At 46.3% G+C, this 12,801-nt stretch overlaps 3 long non-coding RNA genes across 3 annotated transcripts in view; 1 reads left to right on the top strand and 2 right to left on the bottom strand.

Moving 5' to 3' along the window:
• Positions 1-12,801, bottom strand: part of LOC308575338 — a 31,683-nt gene that overhangs the window by 2,600 nt on the left and 16,282 nt on the right. The window contains exon 2 of the long non-coding RNA XR_014002785.1: positions 155-259. This is a non-coding gene — a long non-coding RNA (uncharacterized lncRNA). The remainder of the gene's footprint in view (positions 1-154; positions 260-12,801) is intronic.
• The window catches only part of LOC308575355, a 29,153-nt gene that overhangs the window by 14,955 nt on the left and 1,397 nt on the right, over positions 1-12,801 (top strand). The gene's annotated exons all lie outside the window — the stretch shown is intronic.
• LOC308575386 lies at positions 2,498-4,454 on the bottom strand. Its single transcript, XR_014002837.1, has 2 exons — positions 4,396-4,454; positions 2,498-3,186 (listed from the first exon to the last, which is right to left on the bottom strand). It is a non-coding gene; the product is annotated as an uncharacterized lncRNA (long non-coding RNA).

Here is a 12,801-nt window from a genome sequence, read left to right as displayed (position 1 = left end):
GGATGTAGAGATTTGAGTTCTTCCCAAAACTGCTTCTTGTCTCTGAATTGACAGCTAATTGAGTCGAACCAAATTTCAAAATTATCTCTGTTCCATAATCAAACAGTTCCTTCCTTCTCTCCTCTAAGAGGCAATTCAGTTAAAGACAACTTACCAAGTGATAGAGAAGCCAAGGGACAGGAGAGAGGAGATGTTTCAAGGCACTGGTGGAAAAGCCTTTTATACAGTTTCTCTCTGGACTTTTTGGGCAACAGTTTGGCTTGGCGTCACCCTCCCACCCCTGGCCACCCTCCCAGACCATGTAACTCAATTTTACTATGTTGTAAGATGTAATCTTTCATGTCAGGCGACTTCTTGGCTCAGGAAACTGCTTTGCTTCCTTTTGGCTCAGCTTCATCTTGGAAGTTCTTCTTGTTCCTCTTTGTGGGATTTGGGTTTTTTTCTTAAGCCTTCATGCTTCTGAAGCATCACATGTGGAGCATCATGGTTACAGACAAACTTCATTGTTGAAACACATTTAAAGCACTTTTCCCCCTTCACAGAATTCTGTTTAGGGAATTTTTTAATATTTGATGAATTATTGTATTTTAATCTTTTGTTGGAAGCCGCTCAGAGTGGCTGGGGAAACCCAGCCTGATGGGTGGGGTATAAATAAATTACTATTATTATTATTATTATTATTATTATTATTATTATTATTATTATTATTAGGCACTGTAGATCTTTAAGGGGGCTGGGAATTGTAGCACTGTGAGGGGGGGGGGACAGGCACTGGACAGGATCCACACACCCCGGATCCCTTAAAGAGGATATCCTTAATGAGGAGGGGCAGGCAGAGGCTACAACCTCCCCTCCATCCAAACAAAGGCTTACTTGCATTTCCCAGCAGCGGGTACCCAGAGGCAGAATGCGGAGGAGGGAGAAGGAAGGCTCCATGGCCAGTAGCCATTGGTAGCCTTATTATCCTCCACAAAACTGCCTCATCGCCTTTCAAAGCCATCCAAATTGGTGGCCATCGCTGTCTCCTGTGGGGGGGAGTTCCGCAGTTTAGTGAGAGGAGAAAACAGGATGGGTGCACCGATAGGTAAAACCATGGGTAGGCAAAGTAAGGCCTGGGGGCCAGATCCAGCCCAATTGCCTTCTAAATCCGGCCCTCGGATAGTCCAGGAATCAGCGTGTTTTTACATGAGTAGAATGTGTCTTCTATTTAAAATGCATCTCTGGGTTATTTGTGGGGCATAGGAATTTGTTCATTTCCCCCCAAAAAAATATAGTCCGGCCCCCCACAATGTCTGAGGGACAATGGAGTTTGCAGGTGAAGCACGTTTTCTGCCTCAAAAGACTCTGGTCCCTATAGCTGCCTAAGGGTGCTCTGTGAGGGGTAAGCTACATTTCCCAGAATTCTTGGGGAGGACAATGTTCCGTGATTCCTGGAACTGTCAGTGTTCAAGGCCTTTTTTATGCTGTTACAATGACCCTACAAATGTTTGGAGCAGAGATTATTGGTGAGCAGGCCTTTGAGAGAGGGAAGGAGATGATGCTTCTGAAGCCTGGCGGAGTCAAGAGAACACCCTGAACTCCATTAAAAGGAACACAGAGAACATCATCCAAGGTGAAGCTGAGCCCAAATGAAGCAAAGCACATTCCCGAGACAAGGTGTAACCAGGCTGCAAGATACCTTTTGGAACATAGTAGGGGAAGGTTGAATATTGTCCTGGTGTTCTGGTCACAGCTTAGGAATGCTTGTCCCTTCAACCTGTTAATTTTAGAAATCCCAGTTTCTCACTGTTTCCAAATGTGAATTCAGCTCTCTTCATGTCTGCAGCAGTTTTTTATTTATTTATTTATTTATTTATTTATTTATTTATTTAGCCTTGTGAAAATTCATAAGCATCAATGCAAAATTCCCCCAATCCCCCACATTTTGACATGGAATTTTGCAATCAAAGTCCACTGATATAATCCAGATTTGTATGTTAAACTAATTCACTAATCTCTTCATTTTATGCACGCGTTCATCTTAACATATGGGTTTTTCTTTCAAAATATTGCTTCCTTGGGGAACAGCATCACACCTTCATACAATTGTGTATTTCGAAGGGAGTCGTGTTTTGGCTATTATGTCAATTTGCAAATTATGAATTGGATAGATTCACCTTTAAATGCAAACTCAACTCAACGCCCCTAATCCCATTCCTGGCAAGGGTAAAAAGTACTCTCAGAAGAGTCCTCTTTCTGCTGACTTCATCACGACTGGACACCTTGGAACTGCAGAAAGAGCTTCCAAGGAGTAGCTGGGAACCCCTCCTTCCGCCCGAGCGGTGCCTGTCTTGGCAGGGACTTTCAGGCAGGAGAAGCTAATCGGGGTCAGGGCAGATGGGTGTTGGACAGGATCAGACACATATCAAGGAGACATATTTGTGATTGCCAGTTGCACTTCATGAAAGATGAGCTGAGAACCAGTAAAGCAGGAGAAAAAACACGCAAGAGGCCTCTGTGATGCTGCAGTGAAGCTTTAATAGGCTAGCAAGGAAGGAGGGAACATTATCTGGGATCAACAGGTCAAGCAGGAAAAGAGATTCAACATTAAGAGGTTAAAGGAAAGCAAAACACTCATAAAAGTGTTCACAGGCGTCCAAAATGGCCCCAGGCAAGAGCCTCTCGGTGGAAGATGTGCAGATCTTCCGCCAATTCTGACTCAGTGAACTGAGGCTTGCTTGGCATAAATGGAGGATACACTCAGCAGAGGAGGAAGGAAGATTTGCAAGGGGAAAGAATGTGCTACAGAGCAAAGATGACATGTTGGCAGCCATGGATAGTTTGCGTAGTGGGCGCTCAGCATTTCGGACTTCCTGGCCCTCAAGAGCACAAACCATACGCAGGTTTCTTGACTCAGGTATCATTTTGGGGCTTTACATTAGGATCAGAAAAGCAGACGATTCTCAACTGGGTGCATCTGGTGAGTGACATGACTGTCCTGCATTCTGTTCAAAACGTGAGACCATCCAGAGGATCAAAGGAAGCAGCAGAAGTGAATCCTCAACGACGGAATTGTGGCCGCTTGACAATGATTTTGAATTTGTTTATTATAGCTATAATATCCTCTATTGGGGGGTGTTCCACTGGCATCTCAGAAGAGGGAGCTAGATTGTTGATACTGGACATCTTGCAAGAATCTTGGATACTCTGAAATGATACGTTTTCAAGGATACTTTCAGAAACACGTGAAAACAGGGGAAATCAGACATTATCTCTCAGATAACCAGAGAAATATTTGTCAGACAGGGAGGAGGCAGTTCCCCTTACTTTTCAGCTTTTATATTGAGATTCCTTTACGATGACTTAAAGAATGCATATCCAGGAAGGAGACAGTTCAGATAACGAGAGATATAAAAGATTAATTTAATGTTGATTTTTAATTGTTGCAGCCAGGCCTGGGACAGCAAGGTGAATGATGGTAAAGCATTAAAATAGTGATCTTCAAATGGAAAAGTCTCAATGATTCCCACCCCCATTTGACAGGTTGTGTCTCTCTGACCCTTCTCCCTCTCCCTCTGAAATTTGAGAGACGTCTCTCACGCTCTGGCCCTGCAGGATCCTTCCTCTTCTGGGCTCAGACTGTTGGTCCCCCTAGTTGAGTGTTGTTTCTACAGCAGGGATGGGGACAGGTAGCCTTCCAGAGCTTGTGGAACTACAACTCCCAGCAGCCCTAGCAGCCAACATTGGCCAGGCCAGAGGGGGTGGGAGTTGTTTTACATCTGGAGGCCCACAGGTTCCCCAGCCCTGCTAAGCTGTGAGTGGGATTGACGTCCCAGGAGTCCAGCTGAGCCTCTTTCCCTGTCTGACCTGCCTCACCCAAGAAAAGGCAACTGTCAGCCCTGCCTAAAGTGATCCTCAGTCCTCCCATTGAGATGCAACGTGGGCACATCCTGTGACAACGGCACAGCGCCTTTCTCAGAAGAAGAGGAGGATGGGGCACTGGCCTGAGATTCCCAGAGGAGGGAAAATGGGTCCAGGGATCTTCCCATTACACAGAGCTGCTCTTTCAAACAAAGCACAACCAGATCCAGAACAGGACATCTTCCCCTTGCCAGTTCTGGTCTCTTAGGAGGAAGAGATCCCCCTTTACACCCTCATCCAACTCCATCCCAGAGAGGGCCCAGCTCCACATTTCAGAAGTCCTATTAGAAGTGGGACTTCTGTTTGAGCCCAAAACAATGCCAGTGGCACAGGGAATTGCAAGTAAAGACCTGAAGGTCTCTTCCCAAATCTGATTTCCATGTGAAGCTAAGAAGGAAGGCATGTTGGGGGAAAAACCCAGTAAATAACTACCCCATAGTCAGTCTGTTGCAAACTTCTTTGCTCTAGTAATCAATTTACTTAAAAGGGGCTTACCAAAAGCTGAAGAAGCTGAGCAGACGAGGAGAGGAGATCTTCAAAAGCGCTGGTGGAAAAGCTGTACCCGCTGAGCCCTTTTATGCAGGTTCTCTCTGCACCTGCAGCGAATACTTTGGTGCAGCTTCACTAATCTGGCTAAGTATTGCCCACCTCCACTTTTTGGCCAGACTGTCCCTAGCCATTGGAACTCCATCCGACTGCAATGCAATGTGTTCCAATAAGTTATTGGTCATGTCAGCCTCCTGCTTGGCTTTCTTTTGACGCGGCTTCAATTTGGGTGATGTTCATTGTGTTCCTTTTAATGTAATTTAGGGCATTTACTTGACTCAGCCCTGCTTACCCCTCTGCACCTATGAACACACTCGTTGTTGCAATCGCATATGAAGCCCATTTTCTGCCTCATAGGACTCTGTACCTATAGATGGCTACGGGTGCTGGGAATCATAGCTCTGTGATGCGTAAGCTACATCTCCCAGATTTCTTTGGGAGGAAAATGTTCTGTGATTTCCGCTATGAGCTGTGATTAGCCAAATTAGTGGTGCTTAAGCAAGATATTCACTTCAGCTGCAGAGAGAAACTGCGTAAAAGGGCTCAGCGCGTAGGGCTTCTCCACCGGGGCTTTTGAAGATCTCCGCTCTTTGGCTGCTCAGCTTCTTCAGCTTTTGGTAAGCTCCTTTTAAGTAAATTGATTACTAGAGCAAATAAGTTTGCAGCTGATTGTTTGCGTGGCTATTCCCTCCCCCCCCCCCACAGGTGGAATAAATAAAGACAACGGACACAGAAATTTAGGCGTCAGCAGCTAGGAAGAAAAGGGGCGAGCCGAGGGCTGCCCCGACCTTATGTGGCCTCTGGAAGGCCCGCCCCTGCCGCCAGCCGATTGGCTGGCGCTGCAGGGGATGCAAATAAGGGAATCCCTGAGTGTGGGCGGGGTCGTGAGCCCGCAACCCCCCCTCCTCCTGAAGTTCGGAATGGGCATTATGGGGCAGTTATTTGGACAGAAGGGACTTCTTCATCCAGAACAGAGTCATACTGTGCCAGTCTCTCCCATGGTCACACGACTTTTTGCCCTCACAGTTCTGCTGTTCCCAACACCCCTAAGAGTCTACAGTGCCCAGAGTTCTATGAAGGGGAAAAGTTGCTTAAGGTATGTTTTAAAGAAGTCATCCATATGTAGGTTACACTCCACAGATGATGCTTCTGAAGCCTGAAGGAGTCAAGAGAACACCCTGAACTCCATTAAAAGGAACACAGAGAACATCATCCAAGGTGAAGCTGAGTCAAAATTAAGCAAAGCAGTTTCCCGAGCCAAGGTGTAACCTGGCCTGCAAGATACCTTTGGGAACATAGTAGAGGAAGGTTCGATGTTGTGGGATGATGGCTAGGAACATTTTGGTATAATCTAGAGTTAACTGAGGTGGGGTATACTTAGCCAAATTGCTGATGATATGTAATGATACATTTTCAAGGATACTTTCAGAAACATGTGAAAACGGGGGAAACCAGACATTATCTTGTTAAATAGTTTTTTCAATGTTAGGGTTCATTATTGTTCCACAGAATGGGTACCACTTTAAAAGCCCCGGTGCATAATCTGACCTAGTTCTTACAGCTGTGTAGCAGGTGCTGATAAGTCACTGCAATTAGCTGTGTCAGCAGTTGTGAATGGTATGTAATGTGCTATATGTACCTTAATCTGCTCCCTGGTGGATGGATGGGTGATGATTATAACCACTATGTAAGATGTATTGTTAGGGGACGCGGGTGGCGCTGTGGGTTAAACCACAGAGCCTAGGACTTGCTAATCAGAAGGTAGGCGGTTTGAATCCCCGCCACGGGGTGAGCTCCCGTTGCTCGGTCCCTGCTCCTGCCAACCTAGCAGTTCGAAAACACGTCAAAGTGCAAGTAGATAAATAGGTACCGCTCCAGCGGGAAGGTAAACGGTGTTTCCGTGCGCTGCTCTGTTTTGCCAGAAGTGGCTTAGTCCTGCTGGCCACATGACCTGGAAGCTGTACGCCGGCTCCCTTGGCCAGTAAAGCGAGATGAGCGCCCCAACCCCAGAGTCGGTCACGACTGGACCTAATGGTCAGGGGTCCCTTTACCTTTTTAAGATGTATGTTTGAGGAGTTTTTGTTATTAAACCTTGCAAAGATCTCTCTGCGTCTCTTTGGTGATTCCATCTGTGTGGTCTACTCTGCGGCATGTTTCAAATGCCCAATATCTCTCTCACATAACCAAAGAAATAATTGTCAGACAGGGAGGAGGGAGTTCTTCTTTCTTTTCAGCTTTTAGATTAAGATTCCTTTATGATGACTTAAAGAATGCCCATCCAGAAAGGAGACAGCTGGGGGGGGCGGAGGGTCTTTGTAGGGCCGGCAAGCTAGGAAACATCTCTCAGGGTGGGAGAACAGGCAATCTATGCTGCCAGGTGCCATAAGAAAGAGGCAGAGATAGCACATGATAGTACGCACCCCGGAAATGATCTCTTTCAGCTTCTGCCTTCTGGAAGAAGGTATAGGGTTATAAAGACTACGACTAGCCGCCTGAGTTTGTACGCTAATGCAATTCTGGTTCTAAATGCAGCATAAGGGGTCTCTGTAGTATAGTGTATTTTAAAATGGGGTTTTAGAGTTTTTAGGGGTTTTTGAATGTTTTATGTAGTTTTTATGTAGTTTTATGTAGTTTTTCAATTTCATTGTTCCGCAAGGGACAATGACAATAAAGATATCGTATTGTATCGTATCGTTAGCATCCAGGTGAGACCTTCTGCCTGTGGGGATGAATGATATGACATGTAGGACATGAGGGGAGAGACTCCATCAGGCAAGGCCTCCTTCCACCTGCCTTCTCTACCCCCTAGTCTCTGCTTCTCAATGCGTATTGTATTGGTTTATGTACTGTGGCTTGCCGTTGTTTTATTGATTATAGTTTAGATATTATTGTAACTGTTGAGTGGATTTCTGATTAACTTTTATATGTTGATATTATTATTGTATACTATTCTAATGGCTGTTGAATGTTACTTTTTTGATGGAGGTTGCCTATTTTAAAGTTATGTTTTATTATCGCATTTTTGTATTGCATTAGATTGTTGTAAGATGTACATTTTTTGTTTCTTCAGCTTGTAAACCGCCTTCAGTACTGTAAGATAGAAAGGCGGTATACAAATTAAAAATGAGGAGAAGAGGACATAAAGAGTCTTTCTTTTTCTTTTTCCTATATGATTGTGTTTGTATTTTTGTATAGATGAGATAGAGTTTTAGTGTTCAATGCATTAAAAAACGTTCAATGAAGATGTTATTGAAAAAACATTCGCGGCCTTATGCTGTTACAATGACCCCGCAAGCGTCTGTAGCCCAAATAATTGGGGAGCAGTCCTGTGAGTGGAGACAGAAGGAAGGACTTCATTTAATTCAGAGGGGCCTGGGTTATTTTTCGCCATTGTTCTCCTGGCTGCTTGGACGCATCAGCCACCATATGTCGCCTTCCTCTTGTCAGAACTTCGCACAGGGCACCCTCTCAGACCAACTCAGCTCCCTTGCACTGATCTTCCCTGTAATGAATATAGGGGTTGCTCGTGCATAAGTTACCGCCACTCCTGGCTATGTTGCCTTGTTAAACCTTTTCTGTCTGGACAGCCCTTCACTTCGTGGCTGCCTCAGTCGCTAGCAGAATCCGTCAGTGGGCGTTTCTTAAACCTTTTCCAGCATAAAAGCTGTTTGACGCCAAGTCTCCTCCTACTCTCCCTGCGCGGAAGTCTTCTGCGCAGGGAGGGCGTGGGTAGCAGAGGACCCGTGCTCTCCCCGCTGGTGTCCAGCGAAGAGTCCTGGAGCCCTCTCGCCGATTCCTCCATCTGCCCCCCCCCCTTTATCCCTGGTGTTGCGCTGATTTGCTTCCCCCGCTGAGCTATCTGTCTCCCTGCTGGGTCCCTCTCCAGCATCACTTGAGAGCCTTCCCTCCGCCTCTGGCTCCGATGTCAGTTCCCTGACATCCCCCAAGCAAGTATGAAGAACACACAGAGTCTCCAAATCCTGGTCTCAGGTTTCCCCGTGGCTTTTTCATTTTTTCTCCTCCTCCCACCTTCCTCGCCAACTTCCTTTATTCCCTCGGAATCCTCTCAGCTTCGAAACCCACCTGAGGACCAGGAAACTTCCCAGACAGGAGCACTTCTGCCTGTATGGCTAAATTCCTGCTTTTTGGAACAGACAAAGGAATTGTGTATATGCAGGGCTCACTTAAATATTGTTGCATGCCACTTCAATCTCGGAGCAGTGAGAAACTGGGATATCTAAAATTGAGAGGTTGGAGGGACAAGGATTCCTAAGCTGTTACCACAAGACCAGGACAATATTCAACCTTCCCATACTATGTTTGGTATCTGAAGAAGTGTGCATGCACACGAAAGCTTATACCAAGAACTAACTTAGTTGGTCTTTAAGGTGCTACAGGAAGGAATTTTTTTTTATTTTGACTACGTTCCGAAAGGTATCTTGCAGGCCAGGTTACACCTTGGCTTGGGAAGCTGCTTTGCTTCATTTGGGCTCAGCTTCACCTTGGATGATGTTCTCTGTGTTCCCTTTAATGGAGTTCAGGGTGTTCTCTTGACTCCTTCAGGCTTCAGAAGCATCATCTGTGGAGCATAACCTACATACAGACGACTTCTTTTAAACACATCTGAAGCATCTTTTCCCCTTCATCGAACTCTGGGCACTGTAGACTCTTAGGGGTGTTGGGAACGGCAGCATTGTGAGGGCAAAATGTTGTGTGACCACCGGTACGATTGTGTGCGATTGTGTGCAGTAGAAGTCCTTGGTGAGAGGTCCTGTGAATGCAGGGAGAGAGGAATGCGTGGAGAATCGATTAAGCAGGGTCAGAATCAGGTCCGTGGATCTTCATTGCTCTTTGTGACCACAGACCCTGTTTGGCTGGAAGTTCCAGGTACTTGGGGGCAGAGTCAGCTGAGAGGAGTCTCTGGGAAGAAAGGAAGTCGGTGAGGAAGGTGCAGGGAGGAGGAGACCAGGAAAAACCTGTGGGAGAAACTGAGACAAGGATTTGGAGATCCTGTGTGCTTTGCATGGACTTCCAGGGAGTTTATCTTTGGGGAAGTTACTGATGGGTGCAGGCAGTGGCATAGCGTGGGGGGTGCAGGGGGGCCAGCCGCACCAGGCGCAACATCTGGGGGGCGCGCTCGCACTCGCAGATCTTGGCCCCTACCTGGCTCACTCACTCTCTCTCACTGCCTTGCCCCGGGTGCTGACAACCCACGCTACGCCACTGGGTGCAGGACATGAGTAACTGACACAACACAGGACATGGGTTTGGGGATTTTGGCAGCAGTGAACCAAGATCCAGGAAGGCAGAAGAAAAGTGAACAAGACACATCAGTGATGCTGCACTGAAGCTTTAATAGAGAAGCAGAAATGAGTGAACGTTCTCTGTGATGAACAGTTTAAGTGGGAGAAGAAAAATAAAAAGATCCCATTCCGAGTAAAGAGCACATTCACTATTGAGATGATAGATTATGAGAAAACAAAATATCTGGCACAGTTTGACTCTGTTCTGTGTGAAAAAGTTCTTTCTGTCCAAATAACTGCCCCATAGTCAATCAGTTGCAAACTTCTTTGCTCTAGTAATCAATTTACTTAAAAGGAGCTTACCAAAAGCTGAAGAAGTTGAGGGGAAGAAGAGAGGAGATCTTCAAAATCACTGGGGGGAAAGCCCTACGCGTGGGGCCCTTTTACAGAATTTGTCTCTGCACTTGGAGCGAATATCTTGTTGCAGCACAACTAATTTGGCTAAGTATAGCCCACATCCACTTTTTGGCCTGAATGTTCCTAGCCACCAAGTGCCCAATAAATTTTTGAATGGTCCTTGCCACTAAGTGACCAATAACTTTTTGGAACACATTACATTGCAGTCAGATGGAGTCTCAGTGTCTAGGAACAGTCTGGCCAAAAAGTGGAGGTGGGCTATAGAGTCTGTGGGAATAAAGGAAGGTGCAGGGAGGTGGAGACCAGGAAAAACTGGAGGGAACAGACCAGGATTTGGAGACCCTGTTTGTTATTTATACTCATTTGGGGAAGATCAGAAGAAGGGAGCCAGGGGCTGAGGTGGTCTGAGAGGGTGCCCCCTGTGAAGGTCTGACAAGAGGAAGGTGAGATAAGTGAGCTGAAGTGTCCAAGCAGCCAGGAGTACAGTGACAAGAAGTAATCCTGGCCCCTCTCGTTTAAATAAAGTCCTTCCCTCTCTATCTACTCAAAGGCCTGCTCACCAATAATCTCTGCTACAAATGTAACAGCATAAAGGCCTCGAAAGGTTGACAGTCCCAGGAATCACAGAACATTGTCCTCCAAAGAATTCTGGGAAATGTAGCTCATCCCTCACAGAGCTATGATTCCCAGCACCCTTAGCCATCTATAGGGACCGGAGTCTTTTGAGGCAGAATGTGCTTCACCTGTGATTGCAACATCCAGTGTGTTTGTAGGCGCAAATCGAAGCCAAGTCAAAAGAAAGCAAAGCAGAGTCTGTGATGAAGGGATCAGAGCATGGAGATCCCATCAGGTTCTTCCTTCTTCCATAGCCACATCATCGCTATAGTCAAACAGAAATCAAACATGTTCCCAAGTGTGGCTCTGACCCTGGGTCCAGCTTGCTGCATTTTACAGGCTGAAACCTTTCTGCAAAAACTCAGTCCACAACTCAGCTCTGTACTCCATCTCAAATTCTCCTTTGTCTTCAAAACTAACTCTGGGTCCCATTTTCTGTGTGGCACAGATTGACTATGGGGCAGTTATTTACTGGGGTTTTTTTCAACATGCCTTCCTGCTTAGTTTCACATGGAAATCAGATTTGGGAAGAGATCTTCAGGTCTTTACTTGCAATTCCCTCTGTGAATCTCAGGCCAGTGCCCCATCCTCATCTTCTTCTGAGAAAGGTGCTGTGCCGTTGTCACAGGATGTGCCCACGTTGCATCTCAACGGGAGGACTGAGGAGCACTTTAGGCATACCTTAAGCATCTTTTCCCCTTCATAGAACTCTGGGCACTGTAGACTCTTAGGGGTGTTGGGAACGGCAGCATTGTGAGGGCAAAATGTCATGTGACCATGGGAGAGACTGGCACAGTATGACTCTGTTCTGGGTGAAGAAGTCCCTTCTGTCCAAATAACTGCCCCATAAACAATCAGCTGCAAACTTCTTTGCTCTAGTAATCAATTTACTAAAAAGGAGCTTACCAAAAGCTAAAGAAGCTGAGCAGCCAAAGAGCGGAGATCTTCAAAAGCCCTGGTGGAAAAGCCCTACGCGCTGAGACTTTTTACGCAGTTTCTCTCTGCAGCTGAAGCGAATATCTTGCTTCAGCACCACTAATTTGGCTAATCATAGCTCATAGCAGAAATCACAGAATGTTTTCCTCCCAAAGAAATCTGGGAGATGTAGCTTACGCGTCACAGATCTATGATTCCCAGCACCCGTAGCCATCTATAGGTACAGAGTCCTATGAGGCAGAAAATGGGCTTCATATGCGATTGTGACAACGAGTGTGTTCATAGGTGCAAAGGCGTAAGCAGGGCTGAGTCAAGTAAATGCCCCAAATTACATTAAAAGGAACACAATGAACATCACCCAAATTGAAGCCGCGTCAAAAGAAAGCCAAGCAGGAGGCTGACATGACCCATAACTTATTGGAACACATTGCATTGCAGTCGGATGGAGTTCCAATGGCTAGGGACAGTCTGGCCAAAAAGTGGAGGTGGGCAATACTTAGCCAAATTAGTGATGCTGCACCAAAGTATTTGCTCCAAGGGCAGAGAGAAACGGTATAAAAGGGCTCAGCGCGTACGGCTTTTCCACCAGCGCTGTTGAAGATCTCCTCTCCTCGGCTGCTCAGCTTCTTCAGCTTTTGGTAAGCTCCTTTTAAGTAAATTGATTACTAGAGCAAAGAAGTTTGCAACAGATTGACTATGGGGTAGTTATTTACTGGGTTTTCCCCCAACATGCCTTCCTTCTTAGCTTCACATGGAAATCAGATTTGGGAAGAGACCTTCAGGTCTTTACTTGCAATTCCCTGTGCCACTGGCATTGTTTTGGGCTGAAACAGAAATCCCACTTCTAATAGGACTTCTGAAATGTGGAGCTGGGCACTATCTGGGATGGAGTTGGATGAGGGTGAAAAGGGGGATCTCTTCCTCCTAAGAGACCAGAACTGGCAAGGGGAGGATGTCCTGTTCTGGATCTGGTTGTGCTGTGTTTGAAAGAGCAGCTCTGTGTAATGGGAAGATCCCTGGACCCATTTCCCCTCCTCTGGGAATCTCAGGCCAGTGCCCCAAGCTCCTCTTCTTCTGAGAAAGGTGCTGTGCCGTTGTCACAGGATATGCCCACGTTGCATCTCAACGGGAGGACTGAGGAGCA

Source organism: Podarcis bocagei (assembly GCF_964188305.1).
Source record: "Podarcis bocagei genome assembly, chromosome: 16".
In the NCBI taxonomy this organism is placed as follows: domain Eukaryota; kingdom Metazoa; phylum Chordata; class Lepidosauria; order Squamata; family Lacertidae; genus Podarcis; species Podarcis bocagei.
This window is presented reverse-complemented; position numbering and strand designations above follow the sequence as displayed.